This window comes from Lichenostomus cassidix, chromosome 4 (assembly GCF_008360975.1).
Source record: "Lichenostomus cassidix isolate B80296 chromosome 4, HeHo_3.0, whole genome shotgun sequence".
Taxonomy (NCBI): Eukaryota; Metazoa; Chordata; class Aves; order Passeriformes; family Meliphagidae; genus Lichenostomus; species Lichenostomus cassidix.
Genome location: NC_139484.1, coordinates 2,637,719 through 2,664,258, shown reverse-complemented (window position 1 = coordinate 2,664,258; position 26,540 = coordinate 2,637,719). Strand labels below are relative to the sequence as shown.

The following is a 26,540-nucleotide window of genomic DNA, read 5'->3' as shown; positions in this document are numbered from 1 at the left end:
CAGCTCACAAGTTATCTGCTATTGGTTTTCTGGTTCTAGTTGTGGTTGCTATTATTGTTATTGTTTGTTTATAGTTACTAGTAAAGAACTGATATTCCTTTTTTCCCATACCTTTGCCTGAAAGCCCTTGATTTACAAAATTAAATAATTCGGAGGGAGGGAAAAAAAAATCACATTCTCTGTTCTAAGGGAGGGTTCAACCTCTCTTGGCAGACACCTGTCTTTCAAACCAAGACAAGGTGCCACTCTGTAACCACCTTTGCCCTTTCTCTCGCTGGAGACAAGGGGTTCACTGCAGATGGCAAAAATAAATGAAAATTTGCATGCTCTGGTACAAAGATCTCCAGGCTCTGAGCAGTGCTTATATATTTTGCATTATAATGACAGAAAATTTGTATCTTAGAGTTCAGAAGCCATGGGAACCTTAGGCAGAGGCAACTGACCCAATCAGTGACACTAATAAAATCTGTTGATATCAGGAAGAGTTGTAAAAGATCTTGCTGAAACTCTGAAGGGCATTAACACTTGTTAGTGGTAGAAATTTGAGCTTTGTTATGATGGAGCAGTACAATATATTCTATCCTGTCAATCCATCTGAACACTGGTGTTTCTCAAAGCACAGTTCCCTTCTCCCAAAACAGAAGAAAGAAAAAAAGTTCATAGACTCGAAGAGTGTGGCTTCAAATGAAAGAGCATGGATTAGAACGTGGTCATTTTGGGATAAACTGCCAGACTTACAGATTTTGGGAACAACCTGCCTGCTCAGTGACATTGGTATTCTTGTCAGCTTGTCTGCCAAAAGCAGCAGTATCTCTGACAAGAATGCCAATGAAGTAGCAGAGGCTGCCTCATTACATGTTTTGGTGCTTTTGAAACAGAATTCTACCTCCTCTCGGTAAATAGGAAAATCTGAAATTGCAACTTTAAGCAGATCTAGACCAAAATAGAAGTCAGTAAAAATCTAAATTTTCTGTGAAACCATAATCCTGTTCCTTCCATTTGCTTTATTTTTCACATCAATAAGATCTGTGGAAACAGCAAGAGCAAATTTTCATATAATCCTGTCATAGAGCTGGGTAGAGTTGCAAGTTTCCAAGTCATGTTCTTGTGCACATGCTGAACAGAACAGAGTTTATCAGTATCAACAGTAAGTCACAGTGAGAAGTAAAAGAAAATAAATCAGTAAGCTATACCTACTCCTGAAATCTGAGCTCCCTGCATAAATGTTTCTGTAACGTGTCATATATACACAGTAAACAAATTGTTTTCTTGTTTTGAATCATGTTATACTTGGCTTTCGCTCTTAATAAGTGTAAGTTTATAATGTACTGTAAACATAAAATGTATACATAAAAATGTATAATATACTTATATAAGTTTATAATAATGAGTGACAAATATAAAGATAACATTCACAAAGCCTGTAAGGGAAATATTTAAGGAGAGAGTACAGTAATTATCACACATTGATGTTACAGAGTACATCCCCCCTACACCTGTGCAATAAATGAGGACATTTTATCTGACATATCTCTGTATTAGTGGAACACTGCTCTCTGAATGAGTATGGGTATGAGGAGAATATTACCACTAATTGTTACCATGCACACACATATTTTACTTCAGAGCCTTTGCAACTTGCTCAACTTACATAGCTTTTTCACCAGATCACCACAAGGTATATACTTGACTTCAGAAATATCTCCCCAAAGAATTTCAGATTCTGCTCCCAGAATGCTGAAATTATGAATAGCTTTAATTTAAATAACTTTACCATAGCATTTTTAGCCTGTGTTTCCAGGTAATTCCAGGTAATAACACAGGCATTTTTAGCCTGTGTTTCCAGGTGGTTGTGTGCCATCCACTGGGATGGCACACAACCTGCACAAAGACCTGGAGTAGCAGGGAAAACTCCTCAGTCACAGCCCATCTGATCCTGCAAGGACATGTAGCCTCACTTCTACCCAGTGCTTCAGACACAGTAAAGTACTTGAGGAAACTTTAAAAATTGCTTAAAAAACCATACCCTTAAGGGTTAAAAGAATCTAAAATGTAAGATTTACAAACGTGTTATTTATGTCACGGTGCTTTTTTTCATTACATCAATAATTTTGCTCACAGAGACAGATGGGAGCATCTCAAAGGCACATGATTGCCTTTAAAAGGAATCCTGAAGTCCTATTTGTAGCAGGTAGAATTTCATCATAAAAATATCAATTTTCACATGTTGCCTCAAGCGTAAATACCAATACCATTTAAAAGAAATATTTACAAATTATAAACTCTGTAACAACTGGCTTTTGTAAACTGCACAAATCTGAATCCCTGGAAATTTGTTAAGAGGCCAGTATTGATGCAAGCCCTTCAAGCTGGTGTGATCAAGATAAAAATTTAAAATCGTTGTTTAGTATTACATACAGGCTTGGATTGTTAAAAAAATATATACTTTTTTGTTAACTCTTTTGTCTTTTAGAATTATCATGCCTCAGAAGAATAGACTTTTATGTGACCATCATCACCTAGGAGTCTACTCTCCTACTGATTTTCTTAAAGTGGTGGGCTTTAAGGTCAACACACTGATAATCTTAAACTGATAATCTTACATGTCTTTTCAAATGTAAATGATTCTATGATCTGGTATGTGGCTGAAATATTAATTTACTCATCACTGGAAATATCCCCTCAAGATTGTTACTTATTTAATAGACACCCTTTCCCTTTCTTCTGAAGCTCTTTATCCAAGTGGTCATTGTACTTTTGTACCACAGTAATCTCACTGTGAATATACAGACTGTACACAGTACCTGTTTATACACAGTATTTCAGAGATCAGTAGAGGATTTGGCATGAAATAAAAATACATAAACCCTATAATTTCAAATAGAAAAGTTATTCATTAACTACTTGAAGAAAAAAGAAAATACTATGTTGGAATAAATTTATCACATGTGCATTTTAGGTAGGTTTTACACCTTTTTGGGGGTCTTTTGTCTTTATTCCAGGGGAAAGAAATTCTATATACAATTTCAGTTTTATTACCTTTGTACTATTCCCATCAAATAAATCTAGCTATGTGAAAGTCTGTTTTTCAAAAGATCATTCTTGAAATGAAACTTTCTTTTCATTTCAGTGCAACATATCCTGTTAAAATAAAGAACTTTGCTTCCTATTGAGAGCATTTTGACAAAATAATATGGTTGGTTTTGTTTGCCATTTAATTTACCAGTGGATCAATAGAGTTAGACATAACTACTTCTAGTATTAAAACTCACAAATTCCAGGGGAACTGGAGGTTAAATCGTAAACAAAATATTTCATTGGCATTGATCTGAAAAGCAGACTGACAGTATTGCTAAAAAATCATCAGCTTACAATTATAAATCTCCCCAAACTGACAAGAGATGGATTTGATTACTTTGTTTTGAAAGGGTCATTCCTTTCAAGCCGCAAGAGTTTATCAATTTATAAAAGACTAAATGAACCATATTTTCCTTTAGTTCCTGTCACAACTCTTTTTTTGTGTTTACCCAGGCTAGATCAGGTTATGAGAGTGACTGATCATTTTGCTCTCTATTTTAGGCAACCTCAAATTTATAGAATTTATGACCCATGCTAGATCATTTGTGATATAAAGATTACAGGTAACCTGGACTTATTTAATGTACTGTGATTAATGTAATGTAATGTGTTAATGTCCCTGCCAAAAGTTACATTATGAGTAGTTACAGCTACTCATAATGCCACAAGTGCATGAAAAAGTGCCCATATTTGATCCTCCTTTCGGGCAATGGATATTGCCCAAGTTACAGTAACAGTTTATTTCTTTAAATGAACAAGAATTTTGATGTACTGTAGGTGCCAAAATAGTGCCTTCATTACCTGACTTCCATACCTGCCCCCCTTTTCTCTTGCTCCAAGAAAAATAGGTCTTTATATAACATTGATTGCTCTATTTCAATCACTAATAGTGTACATTTTGATTGGCAGGGAAAATGGAATATCAACAAACTCCAAAATAAGCACCACACCTTATAAACCTCTGACTGGAAACTCTGGCCAGAGATGCCTTCAATGAAAAGCACCATTCAGATGGTCATTATTTTGATTCCCACATCATCAAAACAATGCAACAAATATAATTATATTTTTAGTGCTGATATCCTTATCACGCTGGCACCCAGCCCCATTTGATCAATCCCTGCGCTGTGCTGATGTCTAAGCTCTCCAGGAATGACAGAATTCTCTGCCTGGTGCCAAGTACCCAGAAGGCACAAATTTCTCTCTGGAACCAATGTTCTTTCTGCAGCTTTGACAGCCAGAATAAAGGCAAGAATCTGTGGCAGGCCAGGAGACAGTAAGAATGGTAGGATAGTAACTAAACCCCAGTTCCTTGTGCAGGTGTATACAGCCTTCAGACTGCTGCTCATTTCATTGATAAATTCCTGCAGTGGTTTTCTGGGAGCTCACAAGGCTAGGGAATGTGTGGTGGATTGTTTGGTGGTGCTGTGTGGGTAAGCATGAGTAGAAAACAAGCCTGAATAAGTTAAAGAAAGCTAGTGAAACAAAATACAAATTCTGTGTTTTAAATTGTTTTGATCTGTTCCTGCACATGTAAAGTTAGCATGCCTCCAACTCTCATAGCTTAACTACATCTTAAAAAACCCAAGCAGACAAAAATTCAAAAAGAATGGTAACATTTTCATAGCAATTGCAAGATTGTAAAGGTAGCTTGTTTCTTAACCTTGTAACTGAACTCCATCATTAGAAAACAGGTGAATGAAAATGAAAATAAAATCTGTAAATTTTTTGTAGCAGTTTTAACATTGCAACACAGAGACAGCTGTGACAATATCCAAGCTAAAAGCTTTACATATTAAGGAATTTCGTAATGAAGTTGCTCCAGCTGGCTATCTGAACAAGCAAGTCTGTTTACGGAATTTATCAAGTTTGTTGGCTCACAATATTTTGCATTCAGAGATCAGTTAGAACTGTTTATTATGAACAGAGTTTCCAAGTGTGGGGGAATTTGCATTGCCACTTAGCTTAGTCATCCATTCAAATCCAGCTTCAGTACTAGTAATGGCTTAAAACAATTTACAGCTACAAAACAGCCGCATAAGCAGCACATTCCCGAGCAATGAAAAGTCATTGTCCCAAGAGCAGCAGAAAATTCTCCCATATAAAGCCTCACATTTGCTGTCTATTGAACTGGAACACAAAGCAGTTTTGGAGACTTGCCACCAGAGTTCCACAGTGAGCTGGGGCAAGCAAAAAGATGCCATACAGCTGTAGCACCTATACAGCTGATTCAGCTCAGACAGGGTTTCTTAAACCTCTGTTACTTGGAAATTAGGCTTCCAGATGGATATAATATGTGCTGGCATCTTGAGACAGCTGGTTGTTGGTAATGTAGATAGTATTTAACTATTTTAAGATCATGTCCTCTTGACCTCATCTGGTACAGCCATACAAGGGACCAGGACCTGCTTTCTGGCATTTATGGCAATGAAGGCTCACAATCCAAATCTCTTCCTCAAGAGCTAGCAATGATCTCTGTCTATGATGCACAGTTTATGAATAGTGTTAAAAATAGGTATTTTATTATCTTAGTACTTGCAATAACAAGGTTCTGTGTGTTTTCACCACACTGTGAAACTCTGATGTCTCATTAGAGGTTAAACACACTACAGACTGGGTCCATGAAGTTTTCATGCATGAATGTATCAGGAAAGCTCTTTTGAATTCTACAATTTCCCAGCAAAGGAGAAAAAACTTCATATTTTTACAACCTATCATCTGTTGTGTGGTATCAGTATAACTTAGCACTTAAATCTGTTTTACCCACCAACCTGTATTACCTACCAAAACCAGAGCTGTGCTCTTTTCACTCAGTGTGTGCAGAGTTGATTAATTTATTTATTTGACCAAGTTACTGTATTGTTTAGAACAAGGTACTGCACAACTTTCCTGTGTGTCTGTTAAGGCCATAAATTAATAAGTATCGCTAGGGTATTATATGTGCAGTGATAAACAGGAAGATGGAGAAGAAAATATTTTTTTATTATTTTTATTGGAATAATGAAAAAGAGCAATGATAGGTTGAAAGGGAATACCTATAATTTTGTTTCAGGTACTAGTGGCCTTTTACATTTATTTTCATTTATTGATAATATTGTTAGTGACTCTTTTTCCTGATTTGGACAAGGCTTGTCAAAAAAAAACTTTTTAGAAAGATAAGGACAACTTACAGCCATTATCACCATGAACATCATCTTACAAATGAAAACTTCATATTATTTCTCTCACCCTCTTCCTAGTAAAAAAAGAGTACTTTTGCCATACAGACAGTTACACACGCACAGTTAAAATCTTGCTATTGCACTTCAAAACAACCCCAGTGATGTTACTCTGTTTTGTTTCTTCTTTGCAAGGAGAAAAACAAATCATAAGAGAGATCTTAAAAACTGTCTGCTTTTCTCAAACTGTTTACCACTGACATTCTAGTCTTGAAAACCCCTCCTCTCAAAAATTCCACTTCTACTGTTCAAACCATCCTTTACTTAAATTGAAAGGAAAGATGGTATGCTACAAAATGTAGTTTCAGTTACACTTTTGCTTTATTTTTATGCACTAGATGGCTTACAGGAATTCAGTCTAATAAAAGTCAGCTCAGTTAAAAGGATAACTTAACCAGCAGTTTAGTCTGCCTCTTGTTTTAAGCTTTATATCCCTGCTTTTTTGAATCGGATCCCTTCCAGCCATTCCAAGCATTTTTGTGTCAATATTTCAAAGTTTCCTGTGTTCTAAAAAGCTACTGATGCAGCTGATGCTTTATAGCATTATGTTATCAACTCATCAATTTTTTATAATTATTTCCAGTAGTCTATTCCCATCACTCCACATGTAACTATCTGCCTGAGGCCACCATTCAGAACATTGTTATTTTAAAGCATAGGTCAGCAAGACTTTGTTCCTTCTTGGACTATTTTTTTTTCAATTGCATTTCAATTTTTTTTCTTAGTCATCCATGAACATGCCTTTATTAATACTAATTTTGAATAACAAGTAAAAATTTACAATATTGCAATATTTGCTAATGTTTCAGCTTCAAATTTACAAACATGGCTCAGTACAATAGGTAAAAGTCAGAAACCTGTCGATACTCAAAAAATCCATACTTTTTTATTGCAAATTAGTCCATATAGGCCTTGTTAAAAGGGTCAAGCTTCAGTGGAAAAGCAGGAATCATGACAAACAGATCCCTGAAGGATGTACTCCAAGCAAGGAAAGGGAAGAAGACTCATGCTTTGCAGTGGTAAAGGACAAATAAAAAAATCAGCATCACTGTGGAAGTTATTACTCTTGGGTAAAAGAGCAGCTAACCAGCTTAGCCCTTGTTCAGAGATAACAGGAAAACAGAAGTGTTTTGTTCGCTTATAAACACCTAAGATGCCATTTTTATTTCTTCTGCACAGGTTTCCACAGATCAGCACAAAAACACTGCTACTCTTCACTGCCTATATTGAAGCAAATTTTGACTTCTGATCTCCACTCTCCTAGTTAGTAATTCTTGCTTTTGAAAAAACTATGTGAACATGCATCCACCTTCCCACTCACACTTTACTAGATGTATAACACCATATGTTAAAATCCAAGAAAAACAAGCCCAAGAATCCCTGCATTGCTGTGACACATTAATGAAAAATAACAGAACCTTGTTTTCTTGTCATCTTAGACAATTTTACATTGCATGTTTGAAGTTAATGGCATCAATGCCTTGAACTGTGGAGCTAAAGGCTAATCTAGCTGCATGCATTTAAGATGATTGCTATTTTTGAGCTTTTACACCTGATTCCTGGCATAGGAATGGCAGATATAATCTAAATTTTATTTAACATTTAAATTAGCTAACATAAACAATATTTGATAATCTATGGCTCTTGAACTTTCTTAGAGACTAACTATTGCTTTTATACATACAAATGCATCCATAGTCAAAGGAATCAGTGAGCCTGTGTAAAGGGCACATCCATCCCTCCTTGTGCCAGCAGCAGAAAGAGAATTCTGCCACTATTTTATGGCTCTGTGCCCCTGGGAGATTTCTCAATATCAGCAAAGTTGTGATGACCCTAGGAATTGAAATTATTAGCTTTCATTAATTAATTTTGATGCTGGCTGAGAATACCTTGGTGCATTTTCATGTAAAACTACACTAGTAATATGCTTGAGTTGCATAAATCTGGAAACCATATACATTTTCATTCATATATAATTACATTTTAATGACAACTATTAAAGGTATGAATGTGAGATTGGTAAGTGTGACATTTTGCAGTGTCATCTTTCTGAAGATGTATTTTTTTGTTAAATTATTTCATTTATATCAAGCCCTCCGAGCTTACTGTGACCTCACTTTCAGCCAGTCAGCAAAAGCAATAAACAAAGAAGCTTTTTTGCACAGCAGACTTCTCTTTTCACTTCACTGCTTACAGAGCCATCACCCAAAGATTGGTTTGGAAACAGTTGTCTGACTCACTAAAATGGAAAGGAGGATTTCTCAGGGATAGCAGGGAGGAGGAACACTACAACATGCAGCTGCAGCTGGGAAGAGATGGACTAACTTCTGAGACACATCAGTGTTACACATCAATGGTGCTGTCTGCAGACTGACAGACAACTGACCTTAATTAAAGAATTAAGCCCAAAATTTAAAACTACTGGTGGTATGATTTGGATTTTGATAATGGATTTTGATAAGTAGGTTTGCAGACCAAAATACAAAGTAATAGTCTCACAGAAACCATAGATCTGAAAGCGTTTTACAAAGTAAGTAGCACTTGTATCAGTACTTTATAAATAGGGTATTTCTGGCATAAGATAATGAAATACTTATGTTATTCATTACTCAAATTACAGACTTGAAAATAAAAGCTTAAGTCTGTACATCCTATGACAGTGATAGACATGGACTTTCTCCTTTAAAGAGATTAATGAGATAAAATTTAGAGAGGTTTAATTAATCTGTCTATTGTTGGGGTTGGTTTGTTTATTTTTTTCTTGAGATACACATTCAAGCAGATATTTAGAATGGAATCCTGAGTTTTCTTACTGAAAACAGGCCAAGATTTAAGAATAAAAAGCATCTGAGAGGGAAGTGTGTGTCTGGGAAAGGATTAGAGTGCCCTGCTCTCTAATAGGCAGGTTGCCAGAACAACACTGGGTTTCTGTGTGGGGGAATGGGATCAAGGTATGTTCTCTTTGAAGCAGAAGCTGTTAAGAATTTGTGTTTTGCAAAGCTGCTGCAAGAACAGCTCTAGCTCTCTGTGCCTGAGTTACACCTGCAAGGCATATTTGAATTCACAGGCATACAGCAGAACCCTCTCTTGTATACAAAATACCACCTAAATGCTTTTTGTTATTTAGGTTAAATACTTTTAAAAACTCGCAAACTCTTGATCTATATCTAATGTAACAGCAAATCCTCTTCAATTCCTGATAATATTTTAAATCAGTAGAAAAGACTCTTTCTTTGACAATAATACCGAAGAAATTAGCTTTTTTTTACCCATTCCCCAAGTGCATTTGGCACTGGAAGCTCTGCAAATCAAACTTTACCAATCACATTATATTACAATGTACTAAGGCATGAATGATGTGAGCTAAGGGTAGATGTCATAAACATACATATTACTGAGACACCTGAGAAGTCAAAAGATCATGTTCTTGTCTGATATGAAGAGAGTTAACTTGATTGGGGGAGTCTGGGAGATTTTCCTTTTGGGGAGACACAGTAAGATAGAATATGCTTTATCTGCCTGCATTAAACCACTCCATTTGATCGTGTGTCATTCGCTGTGTCACTACACTGGTCATGTAACTGGAGCAGGTTCAGCATGTATTTCTCCATGGATATTTGACTAGCCATGGAAAATCACCTCCTGGAAGAGCAGCTGGTGGAAACTGATCTGGGCAAAACTGCAACGGTGGTATTTGGAAAAGAAAATGCTTCAAAAGTTTTCCCAAAGCTTAGAATTTCTATTTGTTAATCCAGTGCATACACGTGGGTCTTGTTGGGTGCCTCCTAAACTTAGACATTCATGTACCATCAGTCTCCCAATTGGGCCTTTGTCTTTCCATTTTATTAGTTTAATTCTGCCTAAGGACAGTTTCCCCCAGCAGACTCTGTATTTGCCATCACATTTGTGTGCTATAATCAAGAAGACATAGCACAACCTCCATACTCACTGCAAGGTACTACTTATATAGATAAGCTGAAAGTGTTCCATATAGCATGGCAGTACAATCTAACAAATAACTGAGAAGAAGAAACCCCCAGAATTCGATATTCCTGTTTAACAGGGAAGTCTAGAAATGCATAAATTAACTGGACACAATTTTAGTCCTTCACAGGGAGAGAAATACTTGTCATTTATACTGTCATATAAATGAAAATACAAAAAAATTAAGAATGTAAGACTATCAAAAATATAACAAAAGATAAATAAATACCGTAAGTACAAAATGTAAATAAACAGATAGGAACAACCTAAGCTTTGCCTTTTCTTCTTTAAAGCTAAGTTTATTTTCACTGGGAAAATATCCACTAGAGTGGACTGTAATATTATAAATACATATATACAAAACCTAAGTCATACTCTTTGATGTCTCCTAGGAGATTCTTATCTAAATAAACCCCTAAAGATTAGTTATGATGGCTTTATTTCTTTTTGTAAAATAATCTCTCATGATAATGCCTTATCACAAACTCCACAGAACTTCAGCCTGACACATCTGATAAATTAACACACATCCCAGTTTCTGGATTCTCATTCAAAATGATTCTCTGCATTTTTGTAATATGATTAAAAGACAAACAGCTGCAGTTTAGTCAAAAGAGTCTAGGACATGTACAAATACTGCAATGGATAAAGATACCTTATCAGGGCTATTTCTCAAGTGAAAACTAATGAAAACCTTGAGAGCTTAGAATTGCAGTTGTTGAGCAAACTTGCCTGTCTGAGCATCCAGGAGTCACTCTTGCACCTGGGACTGAAGTCCCTTTACCACTACACACCCCACATTCACAGTCAGACCAGATTTCTTCACTGGCTCGACCCCAGGATTGCCACAGCAAAGTCTCAGACATCATGATGCTTAAAACAATTTAATCATGGCGTGATAACAGAAGTAACAGCTCGAGTTCAGTGCCTCAGAGGAGGGACCCTGAACAAAGGAAGCCCTGGGTTTTTACAGCCTCACAGTCTGAGTGCTTGACAGTCTGGAGTCCTCATCTCCTGCTGTGTCTCCGCCGGTCACTGGGTGCTGATTGTATTCCTCAGTGCTGTGAAGTCACCATTGTGTCTCACATTTTCCAAACAGCCCTAGCAAAGTAGTTTGCCATACTGTTCTGGGAGTTCTCTGCCTTAAAAGCTTCTTATTTTCCCTTGTGATGGTTGCTTCTTACACACATTCCCAGTGACTGCCATAATGACCTCCATCTATGGAGGGCTACCAATGTTCACCTCCACTAGGGTTTTTGTCATAGGGAAGTCTCAGGAATAAAAAGGGACCCACATTATATTTACTAAGGAAGAAAGGAAAATCCATCTTTTCCAAAAGATATGGTTCAACAAAAATGAAATGTCAAATAAATAGAGATGGAGCTTCTTGTGCAAAAAAGGAAATAGGAAAGAAAACACCACTATGACACCTTGGCCATGTGTCAGAACAAGTATTCACGATCGTATTCACCTACCTTGTGCTGTATCTCCTCTGATAACTAAGTGCATGAATAAGATGCATACAGAATGTGCCAAAACAGTCACAAAGAACACCAGCACCTCAAATTAATCTTCTAAAATGTATTCATTTGGTCAAATTCACCTCTTAATTCCAGTGTTTAAATAGGGTCTTAGAGTAAGGATGTTCCTGTGTGATACTGTAAATGATGAACATTTATAAATAGGTTCTGGTTTGCTCTGTGTCTTCCAGTGAGGTGCCATGGATAAGTCAAATTATGAAAGTAATTGTGGGTCATAAAAAAATAAATAATTAGATTTGTAATAGAAAAAATTACTGTAGTTAGTATAGGATGTTAAAGCCAATTTTAGCTTCATTAATCGAAGTAGTTATTCAGCATCCATTAATTCAGTACCCAGAATTTAGAAGTGGCAACTAATCAATAAAAATAAATGAATATTGATATGTCAGGACTTTCGCAATGTTGTATTTATAGTGCCCCTGAAGCAAGTTAGATCCTACATTAAAAGATCAATAAACTAATGCAAAGGCTAACGCCTTGCATCCAGAAAGCCTTGGTGTCAGGGGATAAGGGGAAGGAAGCTAAATATTTATTCCTGTGTTTCTGATGAGATTGCAGAACTTTTGTAAGATTGAAACTGGACATCGATTACCTTTCCGGTAGAGTCCAATGCTGTTTCACAATGTTCGGTCAACATCCACATGTTAGGAAAGAGCTTCCTCTTCCCAAATGGTTCAGTACTCCCCTCTGTTGTCCACTGGAAGACAAAGAGAAAACATCCCCTTTTAAATCAGCAACAACACAGCTCTGTAAACCCTGTGTACTGCCCAACTCATTGCTCTGCTTTCAAAATGGAATAAAGTCACATTCTTTTTACCAAATTTTAAAAGCCACAAAAATAATCAACAAAAATTCCAGGCTAAATGATGTCATACAGAAACTTCAGTAACAGCTATCAAAGGTCTCACAGTCAGCACCTTGATCAAATGCTAGATTTTGACTGATCCCTATAACATAATATAAGGATATAATCACGCATAGCAAAACCCACATATTTTTGCAAAACTGCCTTCAACACTTGGGTTCTCAGAATTTAAAACCAGAGGTGTTTGTATTGAGAGACTTGGACTGGTTTTATTTGAGGAGATATGAAAAATAATTAATGAATTTTGCTCTAAAAAATATGACCACATAATGCAACCTCAAATTAAGCATGATTTCATGAAAACCACTTAATTTTAAAAAAATCCTTCATTTTCTAATTACTTTTCCTCCAACGTTTTTATTCAGATCAAATTTGGTTAAAACCAGCCAAATCTGATAATTTACTATGGTAATATGTGTATTTTACTGTTGTATGTGAAAAGGGAAGGAAAACAATACAGAAAAAAAGCTATTTTCTATAAGATTGATATATTTCTCAAGTTGTTTTTCAAAATGATTGTTTCAATAATTTCACCCTTGACAGAACATTCTCCCCAGAGTTTAAACCAGATTCTTTAAATCACAGGATTTTCAAACTTTTCTAGCAAAGATATTTCAGCCTTGCCTAACTTACAGTTCGTCTTCACCTGAACTTTTATTTTCTGTTTTTCCTGTTTTGTCCCAAAACCTTGATTTCCATGTTGATATGTTCAACAGTAAGGGTGACTTATTAAGAAAACATTCTTTGGCTTCCTGAGCTGCCTTCCAGTCTACACTATTAAGAGAATTTGAAACTGTCTCACTCCCATTAATTGCTAATCTAAAGTGATACACAGAGAAAGTGGAACTTTTGATTAAAAAATTTTCTAAAGAGTTTTGTATTTCTCAGGTTCCATAGTACCTAAAAAAGAAGTACCTAAACACAGTAATTTGGCCTTGGTCAAAATGCTTGACCTGATACAAAAGCATTAATATTAGTGAAGCAAAGAGAAATAAGCAAAGCAAAGATTTCCTGGCACTTCAAGGTGTTTTTCTTTAGGACCTTATCCTCTCCATATGGGTGTTAAAATTGGCTCTTCCTGCTAAGCACAAATCTTTTGCATTTTCAAAGCAATTGGCCTGCTTGAAGATTTCACTGCACACTTCATGCACACACCCAACAGCTTCGATTTCCTGCACCATTGTGCTGGTTTTTAACTGGGGTAGAGTATGCATGACCTCTTATTTATCCATTATTTTACAGTGTAAGTTATTTTTTGCAAAAACTATTCTTCAATGGCTATTGCTATGTAACTAACTATGATAACAATAAAAATATTTATGTATGTTCAAACTTCTCAGGCAGCCTGGTCAGCAAATCTTTCTTATCAGCACTAGCTATGTATTGATTTGCCAGTGCTACAGAGTTTAATTAGGATTTTTAGGTAACTATGATTACAGATTGAGACCAGTTCTCATGGCTGGATTTACTGGTTTTTTTAAAAGAATAAGGATTGATACCACTGACCTCACCCTCCTTATTTTGATGAGCATTGTAATCTGTCTTTAAAAGGGCCACTTTTGTTTAAATAAAGGCTTTCAATTAATGTCTGGAAATAATGTGATCAAAGGAAAAAGAATACAGTCTTTGCTCAAACTTCCAATATTTTGACAAGATATAAGAGCTGATTCTGTTTCTAAATGCTGGTACTGAAATTAAGATTGATGAGTAAGTATTAGAAGAAAATAACTTTGAGTTACATGCAATAGCACTTAATTGCATCATTTAAATTCTTAAGCATTTCAATTTCATATTCATTCAGGGTTTTGCATAATTAATTTGCAGATTTCCAGAACGCATTAGGATGAAACTTTCAAATGGATGGATGGTTATTAATGGATGATATAAATATATTATTCATTATTTTTGGTTGTCATTGTAAATTGCATTGAGTACTTCTGAATGAATATTAAATTCAACATCATCCTCTGAATTCAAAAGCAAAATGCATCCTCAGTAATAATTTGTTGAAATATAGAATACTTGAGGTGTCATTTCATAATAAATACTCTGTAAGAAAATGTTAAAAATTGTTAATGTCACACTTTCCTTTTCTCTAGAAAATGGCAGGATCACCCAGGCAAAACTGAATTTCAAGTAGTCAACCTTTTCAAAAGTGTCAAAGCCAGGCAGATCTGCTCTGGTCCAGAAATAAATTCTCAAAGCTCATTGTTTAGATGACCTAAACAATGCTAAAATTTGCAGTCCCACTGAATGCTATGTTAGAGAATATTGCATTTATACCAAAAAGCACCAAAGACTATGTATGAGAATATCACTGCAGAGAAACCCCACTAACTCAGGAAGAAAGGAAAAAAAGGGAAAAATAGGTAGTCTGAGTTCAGGCCTGGAGAACTCTTTCAAGAACTGTTTCCAGAAGATTACACAAATGTTCAAACCAGTTCTCATTAGTTAAAACTCAAACACTCTGTCAATATATCTCTTTTTGGTGTGTCAGTTCTAAGCCTGTTATTCCTTATTACTCTGCACAAAATAAATGAAGAAATATCTTGAATCTCAGAACAATTAAAAAAGCAATTAAAGTCTAGGTTCTCTTCAGATGTGAAAAAACCCGGAAAGTATTTAATATAATCTTTTTGTGGTATTTAGTGATGAAGTGATGAGTACCAGCAAACAGCAGGACACCCAGTAAGCTGACTCTTATCTGAGGAATAATTCCAAAAGGGTTGATGACACCATCTGCAAAGGAGAACTACAGGTATGCCTCTTTGGGAATACATTGCCAAAATAGCCTAGAAAAATCCCAGAGATTGCTAGAAAGCTGCTTTTCCATGTACTTCACTGTTTATAACTATTTGTAGTGGGTCTGGCTGGGCTGAAGTTAATTTTCTCCACAGCAGCCTGTGTGGTGCTGTGTTTTGGATTTGTGAGTGAAACAGAGATGATAGCACAGCAGGTTTTGGTTGTTGCTGAGCAGAGCTCACACAGCACCAGAGCTTTCTCTTTCTCTCACTCCCTCCCCGCAGTGAGTAGGCTGGGGCTGCAGAGAAGCTGGGAGGGACACAGCCCATGCAGATGGCCTGAACTGATCTAAGACATGTTGTGTTCCCAAAGGACAGCTTAGGGAATGGAGGAGGAAAAGGAGATGTTCATGGTTATGCCACCCCAAGCTGAGGTCCTGCTTTCGAGGCAGGAGGAAAACATCAGCCTGCTGATGGGAGGTATTGAATAAATTCCTCATTTTGCTGTGTCCCAAGGATCACATTGCATAATAACAATTTTGTTTGTTAATCAAGCAGCCCTCCCTTAGGTATCTTGACCCTGAAGGATTATTGAACAAACACTTCCATTATTAGTACTACTCCCTTATTTAATTCTAAGCTGAGGATCCTTGAAAAGCCATGATACACATGTGTAATGAAGAAATAAATCCTTTGTAATATTTACTAATCATGGATGAACTAAATGGTCATCTCAGAAATAGCAGGGGATTTCTCTGGTTGCCTTGTTCTGCATAGAATGGCAGAGCTTGTGTGGACCATGCTATTATCCTAAAAAATCCTCTCTAACCTAATTTTAAGACATTCACATTTAGTTTTTCACAATTACCTAGGCAGGTCATATTTGCAACAGATGATGTTATAATAAAAATTATTGAAAGGGAAGAAAAAGAGCAGTATTAGGCCCGAAGTGTTTCCCAGAGTGCAAGAACCCTTCAAAAAACCCTTTCCCTTTTCCTGATTTTGTCTTCACCTCAATAATCTGATATACCAATATGAATTTCTTTCATTTATTTCTGATGGACTGAAACATTGCAGTAACTGTTGGGAAGCAGCCTGAAGATCCAGGCCCAGCAATCCCATAGTAAATCTATGTTTGTTTAAAGGCAGATATGCAGCAAGTGCAGAAAAAACACCATATTTTAAAAAGACATGCCTTGAACTGACGTTTTCAGGTTTACAATTAAATGGCAGGAGGACAACCATCCATGTGGAAATTATCCCTTCCAGTACAGTAAGGTAAAAAAGGAAGACAAACACAGAAACTGAATGGCAGTGCAAGAAATAGATTGACATGTCTTACTTTTAAAAAGTGCTAATGAGAAAGTAAGAGGCTCATGCTGAACCAGGCTTCACAATCAGAAGCAATTTTTAAGTCTTTTACCTTATATATTCTTTCATGAATAGAGATTTACCCTTGCACTGCTGGTTTTATGCCCTCATTTTTCTCCTTTAGATGATGGCTAAATATTTCCACATGCTGCCACTTTGTAGCTTTTTTAGCTGATTAATCAATCACACAGTTTTGCATCTACACAATCAAGATAAGCAGTCCTTAGAAATTTTCTGTGTGAATGATGGCCTCGTGTTCTGGCTGCTGTGAAAGCTTTTTACTGATGAGTAACCTGTACTGCTTCAGCATAGACTTCCACCACTAAAAACAGCAGGGCGTTATTACATTTCTAGTTTTACTTCTCTACCTCCTTTTGGCACCATCCCTTTCACTTTCCACGTCTACACTGCTGCCTTTTCACTGCATTTGTGAGAAAAAGTGAAGTCACAATCTGTTTTCCAAGCTTTAAAGCTTCTTCTCTATAGGAATAACCAGGATAACCTCTGGTCACTAAAATAAGCCAGGAGCAGAACTGTAATGTCACAAATGCTACTCCAGTCCTTGTTGGGTTGCACAGACTGAACACACGGTAAAAGCACAGCATTTTTCATTGAAGAAACAAATGCAAATGCATTAAGTGAAAAAAGTGTTATATAACTGACTCTTGAGCAAATCCCAAACTGAATTAGGTGATTCATTGTGGCATTTTTGCTTTTTTTAACTGCAAGTCCATTATCCTGACCAGTATAACGTAAATTTTTCTTTTATTTTAGAAGATCTGCTTTTTAAATGCAAATGTAAAATATAAATTTTCTTGTGCTTTCAGGCTTTTTTGATGAGCTGTGTACTGGCCTAACAATGCCAAACTCATTCTTGAAGTGCTCGCTGCTGGCTTCCAGCACCTTGGCTAGTCATGCAGTGATAATTTCTAATTCCAGCTCCTGATGATTGATTACATTGCATTGATACAAAGCCAAAACACCCTGAATCCTATCCTATCTTGTCCAAAGCCCATTGCCTGATCCATCAGCACAATTTACAGTGAGGTACATTCTGAGTTGCCAAGCATGGAATTCTGGCCTGCCTGGCTGAGGAGGAGCTCACACTCATCATCCCTCTCTTGCTCTCTGATGAGATGAAAACTACCTATGTCACACCAATGAACTGCATTCATCAGATGGATAAAATAATAACTTAAAATAGATATTTTGAGCTCACACCCGTGAATTTAAAATAGCTCAACACTACTAAATTTTACACATTGCACATTCTTCAGCTATCTACAAGTTGCCTCCTCTTGGCCGCAGTCTGGGATAACATCTGGCTAAAAACCAGTTTTCTTAGAGGTAGATTGGCCCTTAATTTTCAAGATAGAATGTGTTACTGCTGCTCCTGCAAATGTGTAGTCCATTACAGCAGGTAATGAAAAAACATCTGTCTATGGTAGTTATCTCCAGTGAAATCAATCTTCCATAAAAGTCCATACTCTCCCTCTGGATGCCTTAATGAACAAAATAAAGCAGCTGGAACATAATCCCTAAATATTTCTCGAGTCTCCAAAATAAAGAAAATCAGAGAAGTCAAATGCACCCTGGAGAGGCAGATCACTCCTCACGATAAGGCATTCTGTTAAAGGACAACTGCTCAGTTTCCAGAGGAGTTGGCAGAAGTTTAACTGCAAGGGCCAATCCAGTGTTTATGAACCACCAGTCAGAAGACACATCCTAAAAATCTATTGTTCAGGTATAGCTGTTGATATCGTCAGGTGCTGACATTTTTAATGTCAGCATAAATTTCACAATAAATAAATAAATATCATAATTTTAAAAAGTCATCCTCACTCCAAATATACACAATAGAAACTATGTTTAAGAGCATAGGAATAAAAAAGTTGAATTTTTATGTGAAAAGAATGAATTATCATTCTTACACAGTATGCTTCACAGAAAAAAAAATCCTTTTTATAGTGGATACACACAGTCTGTTCAGTGCTACCAGGAAAATTATGAATCTACAGATATCCTGAAACTATGAAGCCTCTCAAGTACAATGATAAAGATTGACAAATAAAAAGCCAAAATATATTAAGAAGGTACTAAGAGAAACATATCCCTTACCTCATGAAGAAAAAAACAACATATTGGCTGAGATTATCAGTTCCACAGCATTCACTCTATATTTTTTCTGAAAATCATAATTCTGTTATGTACATTGAATTTTGCCCTGAACAGTTTTAAGCTAGTGTAACACCTGTAGAATTGTCCACTGAGATTAAACTAAGAAAGAAAGAAAGCAGAATTACACAGCTTTATTCAAGATCTTGATGACCCCATTTTATTTTTAGATTTTCCTTCTGTCATATCCATGTCATTTCTCCATATTTTTTTTCTCCTGTTACAAGTACCCTTGCATCCATCATCCCCAGCTGATCTTCTGGGAAGCTTTCAAGTGTGGAAGTGAAGCCAGAGAGCTGCTCAGTGTGTGCGCAGAGCTGAGGCTGCTGCAGCTACAGTAAGGAGACAACTGTCTGGCTGCAGATGGACAGAGCTGGCCAAGTTCCACCTCCACACACAGAATGCTGAAGGGTGAAGGGAGACCTCCTTTTAGCTAGGACACTTCTCTGGAAAATAAAGCTGTGCTGAAAACTACATACACAGTAGAGAAGGTCCTCTTTTTGCATTAAAAAAAAGGGAAGATCTGCTGGTTTTCTCCCTGTGAACACAGATTCCTGGCAGATTTGCATGGGCCACGACAAGAATCTTGTACACAAGGTTTTGAACATGCTGACAGCGCTTTCAGCTGCAAATTGCTACAACAGAGTTCTAGTACAGAGGAGCTTCCAGATGTGCCAAAACACACGGGAGTTCCCTGTTTGCAGTGCCAAATATCTTATGCAGTTTTAGAGATCAAAAAAAATTCAAAGCCAGCTCCATACAGTGAATTTCTATGCCCCGAGTTTAGTTGCAAAGTGATGAGACAAGAACAAAATTTGGGCCAAGAACTGCAGAGCACAAACAAAACGTAATGGAATGCAGAAAAAATTAATTGCAGAAGTGCTGTAATTTAAATTTTTTTGGGTCCCAGTGTGTTTTAACTGATCTACATAAAACCAAATTCTCAACTGAGCCTGTTATGGGCTTTCTGTCTAGCAAATGTATTCAGCAGACTCACGTTGCAGAATTCTTGTTAATCCACATAGGAAATACTGTAGTGATAAAATGATTACCAGTTAAGCCTTCACACGAAATTATCTCACTAAGACTTCCCAAAAAGCCTTTCCTGAACACAACTAGGAGTTTCCAACATGGAATTAATGCACAGGTTTTCAAAATAACATTATATACTTGTTATTACATGATAAAGTTTTTCACAGAATTGATAAGCAGAGGTAGACTCACTTTATGATATATTAATTTTGAGCCACGTTTTTGTTTTCTCCCTTTTTTAATTGGGTTTTCATGAATGAAAAGCAGAATATTAAACCCAGTTCTTAGTCTAGGGTTGTCCTAAAGGTTATTCAGAACTTGAAAGAGTATTACAAATTTCATAAGATCTTTCTTCTATAATTAGATGAAAATCATACTTTTGATCAGATAATTTGTCTGGAAACTGTTCAAATCTAGCAAGAGCCTTTGAAAACATACTGGAATTATTTAGAGCGTTAGGTTAGCAACATAAAAGAAAAAAAACCCAAACAAAACCAAACAAAACCCCAACCAAACAAAAAAACAACCAAAAAATATCAACCCAAACATTTTTTCCTTCCCACACTCATAGACCACAATAACTTCTTTAAGACTGAGGAATTACCACAGACATTTTAAAAAAGGCTTTTTGCTTTAAACTAGCAGCTTTGCCATCTGTTCTGTACTAATTAGGAATGCAAAGAGAACACATTTCACAGTCACATCAGCACATAGTAAGATTAAACTGTTTAAATGGCTGGGTAGAAGCTTCCCATGCTTGTGCAATGCTATTTCCAGCTGTGTTTCCCGTGTTTGTGATACATGTAAGGAAAAAAATGATATCCTAGATGACATGAAAGTTTTAGAGTTACTAAATACTTTGTATCTGTTATTAGATACAATGATCTGTCAGTTTAGGACTGCAGTTGGTTCTTTTGAATCTGGACCAGGAACTCGGTGTGAAAGTGAAGAGACAGCATAAAAAAGAACAGTGTAAATTTATTTAAAATTAAAGCAACATCTTGGGGTAAAAGAATCTACTCAATATATCATTACTACTTTAGCTACTGGAAATGAGTATGAATTATATATACTGAGATATTACTTTTATAAATATCTGGGAAAATTAACTGGTGCTGAGGTGAGGAATGCTTAGATGAGAAAATGACATCTGGCTGGAAATAACCACAAATTAAACTATTCCTTTAAAAAGTAAAGTTAATTGTGTCTGAATCTGCAAAAAATCACAAATGCAGAATATGATGGGTGAAATACTAACAGAGATATTTGAGAGGTAATCAAAAGCAAGAACAGATATTTAAATACATGAAAAGCCATCAGGCTGAACTAAAACGGATGCACTTGCAATGTTGTAAGAGAAAAATGGGACAAGCAAAGCGATTCCTCGTCTTTTATTAAAGATGAGGTACTGTGCAACAAAGCAACACTGCCATTAGACTTGCACAGACTGCTTTGGGTTCAGATTGAAATGGGAACAATTGTGGCTGAAGTAAGATTTGTAAGCCATGTATAAGAAATTTCATAGAACCCTCCAGATTTCTGACTGTATAGCAGTCATTAAATGTTCAGAAGATAAATAATAGATGGCACATTTTAAAATATATTGGTTAAATTACTTAGGAAAGGAAAAACACTGCCTAGGATAGCATTTAGTGTTGGAGATGCTATGTTAGATTTGAGGTGAATTGTTAGTTTCTGCTTTCCCCTGTTTCTTCAGGTTTATTAAATAAAATTCATGCTTTATAAATGTAACTTGCTTTGTTTTAAAAACCCTCAGAACAAGCACCTGCACACATTGCACAAATCATTCCTTTTTTAAGTTTCACACCAATGCTGCTGTGATATTTCTCTGTTCCATTTCAGCAATTATCTATAACAAAGACATGCATTCACAATGTGTCTAGTGGACTTTACACAGGCAACACAAGCTTTTGTTGCCAGTCTCTGTATATTTCCCCTGAACTTATCTAGATTGAGAATCTAGTGATGCCAACCTGGTTTTTCACGCTGATCCTCCTTCCACCAGCATTTGAGGAACATCGGAAAAGATTCTCCTTAAACATTTAAGGAACACCGAAAAGTCTGTTGTGTTGTCTGTGTTCAATGGGACATTCTGAGGGTGTTTTATTCTGCTTTGTGTGGATGGAAGGGCTGCTTCCATTTGGCAGCCTTGCCAAGGGCAGACCCAGCACCCCCACGGCTGAACAGAGGGCTCTGAGGAGGCTTTGGGGGGCCAAAAAAATTTTAAAAAATAAACAAAATACATAAAAAATGATCGGTGAAAATGGACTTGCCAAACACGAGCGAGGGAGCACACAGACACCTGCAGGCTTTGCCAGGACGTCCTCGTATGAGTTCCAGTGAGGTGGGACTGAGGGTGGGAACGCCAGGGAATGCCATCACCTCAGAGCCTGCAGCCCTCAGGAGTGCCCAGAAGGGCAGGAACGCCAGGGAATGCCATCCCCTCAGAGCCTGCCACCCTCAGGAGCCCCAAAAGGTCGGGAATGCCATCCCCTCACAGCCTGCCGCCCTCAGGAGCCCCAAAAGGTCGGGAATGCCATCCCCTCACAGCCTGCCGCCCTCAGGAGCCCCAAAGGTCGGGAATGCCATCCCCTCACGGTTTCCCTCCCTCAATGTTGGAAAACGCAGTTTTCCAGCAAAACTTTTGCTAACTAAACAGGCCTGAACAAAGCCTCAGCATAGTCAGGCCTCAGTAAAAATCCTAACAAGCTGTTATGAGAAACTAACACCTGAGAACCACAACTGTGTTTCTGAGCTGTGGGAAGAATGTCATGGGAAAGAATAGGGAGTCAGAAGTGTTATGAGGAAAGGATAAGGGAGTCAACAGGAGGATCCCTGAATGTGTGAGAACAGACTGCAGATATGTGTGTAACTATAATTAGTAACATCTGTAACAGTATATAAGTTTCTCGTTTGGTGAAATAAAATGGAGCTTACTCTATATCTCATATTGAGACTGCCGTGAGTTCCCTCTCGTCGTTATGTCAAATGGTGACCCCGACGACCACGGACGCTAGCGGCAGAGTTTTACGACCCTGCTTCTGAGAGCGGCGAGAACGGAGAGGCACCGGAGCAGTGCAGCGACAGTGTGTCAAGATCTTCGCCCCGCGAGGGGGAGATCCGGCGGCACAGGCCGAATAGGACCTGCCTACCGTGGGGGCTACACTTCGGTAAACTGCACATACTGTGGCGACCGCGAGCTCCAGCAGAGTGCTCGGATAGCGGCGACTACATTATATTAAACCCAGCTGGACCACAATGGAAGCAGAGGTAGCCCAATTTTTATTGTTATGCTTTTTAGAAAAGCACAGACTCAGTAAAGGTGGCCTATCACACTTAATGGGCCTGATGGTGGTAGGACAAGCTTATGGATTTTTTACAAATCCTATTACAGTATTCAGTGTGGGAGAGTGGTTGAATTATGGAGCTACTTTACTTTTGGACTGTGATAAAATTGCAAGAAAGCTTGGCGAACCATGGAGTAAAGTCGTAGCCTGCTTACAAAAACATGCCACGGAGCAAAACCTTGCGTGGCTGACAGCACAAGAGATGACAGCCGCAAAGAGCAGAGAGAAACCTGTGAGTTACTGTGCTGCTTTTGATATGCGGGGAACTTCGGCAGCCGCGCAGCCGGGGAAACCCCCCCCCGCCAGGGAGGGGGGGGGAGAAGTGTAGCTCTCCCTCGCTGCCAGCGCTACCAAGGGGAGGGCGCTCCGTGCCGCTACCGGCAGCCGAGAATACAAAGTTACTCGATTGGATGAAAAATCTGTTCCTGTCTCAATGTATCATGGAGTTTGGCAACTTTACAACGAAAAACATCTTAGCTGCTTTGTTTGAGAGAGTCACTGTTGAATTTTTACCAGAACAACTGAATACGATGTTGGAGAGAGCTCAAATGTCGCGGGTGGGGAGCCGGAGTAGCCAGAAATCATCCCAGTGTTATCAATGTGGCAGTGAAAAACACATACGAAAGAGCTGTAACAAAAAAGTTTGGTGTTCCCGCTGCAACAGAGATAGTCACAGCACAGAAGCTTGTAGAAACAGAAAAAACAAACAGAAAGCGACCAGTGGCCGCACGGCAGCAACGGCCCCTACCCTTCACTGCGTGCCGCCTGCATGGCACACAGACAGACCTGTGGCGGAAGTTGCTCCAACCGTGGTTTCCGGTCAAATGACGGCGAGAGCGGAGGTCCCGGAGGGTGCCCTGGTGGGCGGAGCCGCGAGCCATCCACGCCTCCTTCACTGCCCCAACAGTGATGCCTATGGTGAGACTCTAAACTCTGCTCCTCCCCAAGGATGAGGAAATGATTGACAGCTTCAGCAGCGAACCAGAACTAACCAACAGCGTTGCCAGCAAAATCAGCAGTCTGATACAGAATGGAGTTGTTTCTTTTTGTAGTCATGGAGAACTTTTAAGAGTTTCAAAGATGCGAATCTTCTTCAGTGCTCTGAACTGGAGATCCTTCATCTCCCGCTCGGGAATCACATCCATGTCGTTCCCCATGGCGGCAGCGATCCCGCCGCGCTCTCCAGCTACAGATACAAATCTTTGAACACGTTCTCCAGCTGTTCTCTCCAAAACCTCTAATTATTCGCTTTGCAGGGTGAAACACCCATTGCCACGTGTTGACCAGCAGCACAGCCTTGCTATGGCTGATTCGGTGGAGTTTCATGACTTTTCAGCTTTTCCAGAGTTTCAGGGAAATGTCTCTGAGCTTGGCTTCTTCTGTAAGCACTTGTCCTGGCAAACCTTCACCACCTGCTGCAGCTCAGCAACCAAAGCTCCCTGAAAATGTTCAAGCAGATGGAGCAGATCGGCTCTTCCTTCAGCCTGGCTGCACTGACACCGAGACCAAAACCTATTTCTAGCGTTTTACTAATAAAGAAGCATTGTAACAAGATATTATCCTGATAAAAAAATAATAACACCTTGAATACTAAAGCCTTGAACGAAAGTTGAATTTTGCTAAAGCATTACTTAAAATAGTGTTTGTATGTATGTGTGAATATTGTAGGCCTACTGAGAGTGTTGTTTGCTTTTCGAATGCTTTAATGTGTAGATGAAGCCTGTGACTGATGAGAATGTGATTTTGATTTCTTGAGAGTTTTAATGTGTGAATGAAAACCTGTGAGTGAAGCTATACTGAATAGTTTAAACTACCTGTTAAGTACTTTTGGTTAAGCATAGATTCTGTTAAAGTTAAGTAATAGTGAATTTAAATTCTATTAAGTTGTAAATTCTGTTAAAGCTAAAATTCTGTTAAGTAATATTAAGTGATGTTAATTTTAAATTCTGTTAAGTTTTAAATTTTGTTAGAGTTAAGTTGTTAAAGTGATATCAATTTTAAATTCCATTATAGTTAAGTTCTATTTGTTAGTTTTAAATCAAATTTATTAAGATCAAGTTTTACTCATTTTCAGTGATATTGATTTTAAGTTTTAAATTTGTGAGTTTATATTATTAGTCCCAAAAGGCCTTTGCAGTTTTATCTTCCTTAGTTAAAGTCAAATGATAATGTCCACTGTTTTCAAATATTTCATCTCACCTTATATAGCTATCTACAAAAGTGGTAACATGTTAAGACACTCTCCTTATTGATATTAATCAAAGCTTGTTTATAAGATGTTCTAAGAAAACCTTTCTACTTAGCACCTAAGCTCTGGCCAAGCTTTGGTTCTAACTAGCTGGGAAACATGCCATGAGTCCCAAGTGTTTTGCATCAAAATGTGATCAAATAATTTTGACTTGCCAAATTGAGTTTATAAAAGCTAAACCTTATTCCAAGTAAACTTAGAGTCCTTGTCCGGAAAAGGTTCCTCAGGCTTTACCTGTGAAGTGAATGTTTTCAGCAACGACAGTTCCTAGACCATGGCAACATATCTAAATAACTAGTGAAATTTCCTTAAGTAAATTTATAACAATTCTAATAATAAGAATTACTTATAGCAAAGCAAATTAATCTGATAACAGACAACGTCTGTTCTCACAAGCGAAACGGGGGAACTGTTGGAAAACGCAGTTTTCCAGCAAAACTTATGCTAACTAAACAGGCCTGAACAAAGCCTCAGCATAGTCAGGCCTCAGTAAAAATCCTAACAAGCTATTATGAGAAACTAACACCTGAGAACCACAACTGTGTTTCTAAGCTGTGGGAAGAATGTCATGAGAAAGAATAGGGAGTCAGAAGTGTTATGAGGAAAGGATAAGGGAGTCAACAGGAGGATCCCTGAATGTGTGAGAACAGACTGCAGATATGTGTGTAACTATAATTAGTAACATCTGTAACAGTATATAAGTTTCTCGTTTGGTGAAATAAAATGGAGCTTACTCTATATCTCATATTGAGACTGCCGTGAGTTCCCTCTCGTCGCTATGTCACCTCAGAACCCCCAAAGGCCGGGAATGCCATCCCCTCACGGTTTCCCACCCTCAGAAACCCCAAAGGTCGGGAATGCCATCCCCTCACGGTTTCCTGCCCTCCGAAGCCCCAAAGGTCGGGAATGCCATCCCCTC

At 37.7% G+C, this 26,540-nt stretch overlaps 1 long non-coding RNA gene across 2 annotated transcripts in view; it reads right to left on the bottom strand.

Moving 5' to 3' along the window:
- The window catches only part of LOC146437690 (uncharacterized), a 35,550-nt gene extending 12,921 nt beyond the window's left edge, over positions 1-22,629 (bottom strand). Inside the window, exons 1-3 of one of the 2 annotated variants that reach the window (XR_014851500.1) lie at positions 22,000-22,629; positions 12,414-12,518; positions 9,715-11,584 (exon numbers count right to left, since the gene is read on the bottom strand). This is a non-coding gene — a long non-coding RNA (uncharacterized LOC146437690). Of the gene's footprint in view, positions 1-9,714; positions 11,585-12,413; positions 12,519-21,999 lie in introns of those variants that run through there. The other variant, XR_014851499.1, reaches the window with a different exon arrangement.
- Positions 22,630-26,540: the final 3,911 nt, after the last annotated feature.